The following is a 5656-nucleotide window of genomic DNA, read 5'->3' on the forward strand; positions in this document are numbered from 1 at the left end:
TTTATTTATTTTTATTTTATTTTAAAAAATAGAAAAAAGTAAAAATAAAATAAATAGACATGGGATCTCACTATGTTGCTCAAGCTGGCCTTGAATTCCTGGACTCAAGGGATCCTCCTGCGTTGGACTCCCAAAGTGCTGGGATTACAGGCTTGAGCCACCGCTGGCATGCCTGATATTTCTTTGCATAAATGTACCATAATTATTTAGCCAGATCCCTTTTGATAGACATAGAGATTGCTTCCAAAGTTTTGCTATGATAAACAAGCCTATATTTATAGTATTTCACACATTGATAATATATCCATTGGATAAAATGCTTAGAGGCAAAACTGATAGGCCAAAGGAATTCATATTTATGATTTTGATAGATACTGACAATTTACTCATCATAGAGATTGTACACATTTACATTTCTTTTCTTTTCTTTCTTCTTTTCTTTTTTTTTTTTGAGACAGAGTCTGGCTCTGTCACCCAGGCTGGAGTGCAATAGCGCAATCTCATTTACATTTCTATCAGGAATATATGAGAGTGACTGTGTTCCCACACTCTCCCAAAGATATGCATTATCAAACTTAAAGAAAAATTCTTTTTTTTTCTTTCCATGCCTAATGCAGCCATGGCTCGTGGTCCCAAGAAGCATCTGAACCAGACAGCAACTCCAAAACATTGGACGCTGCATAAATTGACCAGTGTGTTTGTTCCTTGTCTATCCACCGGTCCCCACAAGTTGAGAGAGTGTCTCCCCTTCATCATTTTCCTAAGGAACAGACTTAAGTATGCCCTGACAGGAGATGAAGTAAAGATTTGCATGTAGCGGTTCATTAAGATCGATGGCAAGGTCTGAACTGATATAACCTACCCTGCTGGATTCATGGATGTCATCAGCATTGACAAGATGGGAGAGAATTTCTCTCTGATCTATGACACCAAGGGTTGCTTTGCTGTATATCATATTACACCTGAGGAGGCCAAATACAAGTGGCGCAAAGTGAGAAAAATCTTTGTGGACACCAAAGTAATCCCTCATCTGGACGCTCAGGATGCTCGCACCATCTGCTACCCTGGTCCCCTCATCAAGGTGAATGATACCATTCAGATTGATTTGGAGACTGGCAAGATTACTGATTTCATCAAGTTCGACACTGGTAACCTGCATATGGTGACTGGAGGTGCTAACCTGGGAAGAATTGGTGTGATCACCAACAGAGAGAGGCACCCTGGATCTTTTGACATGGTTCATGTGAAAGATGCCAGTGGCAACAGCTTTGTCACTCGACTTTCCAACATTTTTGTTATTGGCAAGGGCAAAACAAACCATGAATTTCTCTTCCCCGAGGAAAGGGTATCCGCCTCACCATTGCAGAAGAGAGAGCCAAGAGACTGGCGGCCAAACAGAGCAGTGGGTGAAATGGTCCCTGGGTGACATGTTAGATCTTTGTACGTAATTAAAAATAATGTGGCATGATTAATTAATTTTTTTTGTCAATCTGGTGAAAAATGGTACTTTGGTGTGTTTTTCATGTGTATTTCTCCTATTATGAGCATAGATGATGATCTTTTCACACATTTAGGAACAATTCATATGTTCTTTTCATTGAATTATCTTTTACATGCTTTGTCTTCTTTTTTTTTTTTTTTTTTTTTTTTTGAGACGGAGTCTTCTCTATTGTCCAGGCTGGAGTGCAGTGGCTTGATCTCAGCTCAGTGCAACCTCTGCCCCCTGGGTTCAAGCAATTCTCCTGCCTCAGCCTCCCAAGTAGCTGGGACTACAAGCATGTGCTACCACAGCCAGCTAATTTTTGTATTTTTAGTAGAGATAGAGTTTCGCCACGTTGACCAGGCTGGTCTTGAACTCCTGACCTCAGGTGATCTGCCCACCTCGGCCTCCCAAAGTGCTGGGATTACAGGCGCGAGCCAACACACCTGCCCCCCCCCCCTTTTTTTTTGAGACAGAATCTCGCTCTGTCTCCAGGCTGGAGTGCAGTGGTGTGATTTCAGCTCACTGCAACCTCTGCCTTCCGGGTTCAAGCAATTCCCCTGCCTCAGTTTCCTGAGTAGGTGGGACTACAGAAATGCACCACCACACCCAGTTAATTTTCGTATTTTTAGTAGAGACGGGGTTTTGCCATGTTGGCCAGGCTGGTCTCAAACTCCTGACCTCAGACGATCCACCCACCTTGGCCTCCCAAGAGCTGTTGATATTTTTATCCATTTGTAGGTGCTCTTTATATATTAGGGAGATTAATCCTTTGCTGCTTGGAATAAGTTTCCTAGATTGGTACTTCGGTTGCTTTTTTTTTTTTTTTTTTGAGATATGGTTTCACTTTGTCACTGAGGCTAGAGTTAGGTGGCATGATCATGGCTCACTGCAGTCTCAACCTCCCAGGCTCAAACGATCCTCCCATGTCAGCCTCCAGAATAGCTAGGACTACAGGCATGCACCACTGCTCATGGCTAATTTTTTTTTTTTTTTTTTTTTGAGATGGAGTCTCGCTCTGTTGCCCAGACTGGAATGCAGAGGCATGATCTCGGCTCACTGCAACCTCTGCCTCCTGGGTTCAAGCAAGTCTCGTGCCTCAGCCTCCTGAGTAGCTGGGATTACAGGCATGTTACAGGCATGTGCCAGCACGCCTGGCTAATTTTTGCATTTTTAGTAGCGACGGGGTTTCACCGTGTGGCCCAGGCTGGTCTTGAACTCCTGACCTCAAGAGATCCACCCACCTCCGCCTCCCAAAGTGCTGGGATTACAAGCATAAGCCACTGCACCTGGCCAAATTTTTAAAAGAAATTTTTGTAGAGCTAGGATTACAAGCATGAGCCACCATACCTGACCAGTTCTCTCATTTCTAAAAATGTTGCATTGATGGGGTTCAGGATATGCTACTCTAATATGACCAGAATATGTCATCCCAAAATACGCTTCTATCACTGGAAACTCTCATGAAGGGAAAAAGCAGGGACTCAAATCTGCATAACAAATCTTACCCTTGTTTATGGTGTTTTTCCTGGCCACCTCACTTTTCTTCTTTGCTTCAGCAGGCAAGAGTATTTAGGGCACCTCTTGGAGATTTACTCATTTCCCTCAGTATCTCCCATGTATCCATAAAGTGTATATGTTGATAAACTTGTTTTTCTCTTAATCTGTCTTTTGTTACAGGGGTCTGTCCCAACTAAGAACGATGAAGGGTAGTGAAAAAGGTATTTTTGTTCCCCTATGACATCATATTTTAAAACATGTATAAGCCACAAAAAGCCTACAAAATCAAACTTGTTTCTGAGCCAGCAGTTTGCCACCTGTACTTGCTAGTCATAGGAAAATGGATTGGAAAACCAAGGTAGGGAGGCTATAAATTGCATGGGCCGGAGTCATGCAGCTGTGACCATGGCGCTCACCATATCCTGGTTCAGGACAAGGGGATGCTTCCTGAATACCAACTGTCCCTGATGGCAATCCAGCAGTGAGGTGGAACCCCGCTGCTCCCACCAAATGGCCCAGTTTGGAAAAATTCATGGATGAGACTGAGGCTGAGCCTGTTGAGAAGAACCTGTGGAGCAGTAAGTAGACCAGGACTGTTTCCCTGAGTTCTAATCCGTGGCCTGGGGCAAGGCATTTCCCCTATCTGGGCACCTGTTTTCTTATCCCACCCGGTGGGATGTGGTGGGAAGTGGTTATATAACACTGCAGTTGACCCTTGAACACGAGCTCGAACTGCGCAGGTCCAATTACAGGTAGATTTCCTTCTGCCTCTGCCACTCCTGAGACTGCAAGACCAACCCCTCTTCTTCCTCCTCCTCCTGAGCCTTCTCAGCATGAAGACAACAAACATGGAAAAACGTTATGATGATCCACTTCCACTTAATGAATAGTAAATATATTTCCTCTTCCCTACGATTTCCTTAATAACATTTTCTTTTCTCCAGCTTACTTTAAGAACACAGTATATAATCTCTGTAACATACAAAATATATGTCAATCAACTTTATGTTCTCAGTAAGGCTTCTGTTCAACAGTAGGCTATTAGTAGTTAAGTTCTGGGGGTGTGAAAAGTTATCTGTGGATTTTCAACTGAGCACGGGGGTCAATGCCCCTAACTCCCGCATTGTTCAAGCGTCAAGTGTAAATGATCTCAAAGTTCCCTTCCAGTTCTGAGATTAAGGGGGGCTAATTTTAATGACCTGGGACAGCCACATTTTAGAACACTTCTATCACTGGATATTTTCTGCTTAACGAAAACAACTTATACATGCACATCACTTTCCTGGAATCAAAGTCTTCCAGGTAAAACCACATGAAGTAGACAGGGCAGAGATTCTCACTTCTTTTTTTTTTTTTTTTTTTTTGAGACAGAGTTTTACTCTTGTTGCCCAAGTGTGAGTGAAATGGCACAATATTGGCTCGCTGCAACCTCCACCTCCTGGGTTCAAGCGATTCTCCTGCCTCAGCCTCCCAAGTAGCTAGGACTACAGGTACATGCTCCCATACCAGGCTAATTTTTTTGTATTTTTAGTAGAAACAGGGTTTCACCATGTTGGCCAGGCTGGTCTCAAACTCTTGCCCTCAGATGATCTGCCTGCCTTGGCCTCCCAAAGTGCTGGGATTACAGGTGTGAGCCAACATGCCCGGCCTTCTCATCCTCATTTTTAACATGAAAAACTTAAGGCCCAGACAGATGTGGCAGTTAATAAGCAAGAAGTCAGTAGTTCTGGGTTTAAGTTCCATCTTAGAGAGTGAACAGCTGTGTGACCTTGGGCCAGTAGTCACCTAGCCTCCGTTTCTTTACCTATAAAATGGAGACAAGGCTGGGTACAGTGGCTCATGCCTGTAATCCCAGCACTTTGGGAGGCCAAGGCAGGAGGATCAATCGAGTCCAGGGGTTTGAGACCAGCCTGAGCAACACGGTGAAACTCTGTCTCTACAAAAATACAAAAATTAGCCAGGCATAGTGGTACATGCCTGTAGTCCCAGCTACTTGGGGGACTGAGCTGGAAGGATCGCTTAAGCCTGCAAGGTTGAGGCTGTGGAGAGTAATGATCATGTCACTGCACTCCAGCCTCGGTGACAGAGTGAGATTCTGTTTCAAAAAAAAAAAAAAAAAAAAATCTGGTAACAATAAAATAACCTATTTTAGGAAGTTAGAGAGAAAATTAAGCAAGCATTATTGAATGGATCAATTATGATACTGCATGTCAAGCACTTAGCACAAACCTATGTTATGGAATAAATGTTTGTGTCCCTCAAAATTCACATGTTGAAGCTGTAACCTCCAGTGTGGTTGTATTTGGACATGGGGCCTCTGAAGAGTAATTAAGATTAAATGAAGTAATCAGGGTGGGGCCCTGATCGGACAGAATTCGTGTCCATGTGAGAAGAGACACTGGAGAGCTCACTTTCTCTAATACCCACATTGCCTGCACAAGCACCTGAGGAAAGGCCACGTGAGGACATAGCAAGAAGGCAGCCGTCTGCAAGCTGGGAAGAGAGCCCTCATCAGAAATCAACTCAGTTGGAATCTTAATCTTGGACTTCCAGCCTCCAGAACTGTGAGAAAATAAAACCTGTTGTTAAAGCCATTTGGCCTGTGGTATTTTGTGATAGCAGCCCAAGCTGCTAATACATCCTTGCACATCCAATATACATTAGCTATTGTTGTTA

General features: G+C 43.5%; 1 pseudogene; it reads left to right on the forward strand.

Moving 5' to 3' along the window:
• Nucleotides 1–480: 480 nt before the first annotated feature.
• Nucleotides 481–1547, forward strand: LOC705443 (small ribosomal subunit protein eS4, X isoform-like; annotated as a pseudogene).
• The last annotated feature ends 4109 nt before the right edge of the window (nucleotides 1548–5656 follow it).

Source organism: Macaca mulatta, chromosome 14, assembly GCF_049350105.2.
Source record: "Macaca mulatta isolate MMU2019108-1 chromosome 14, T2T-MMU8v2.0, whole genome shotgun sequence".
Lineage (NCBI taxonomy): Eukaryota > Metazoa > Chordata > Mammalia > Primates > Cercopithecidae > Macaca > Macaca mulatta.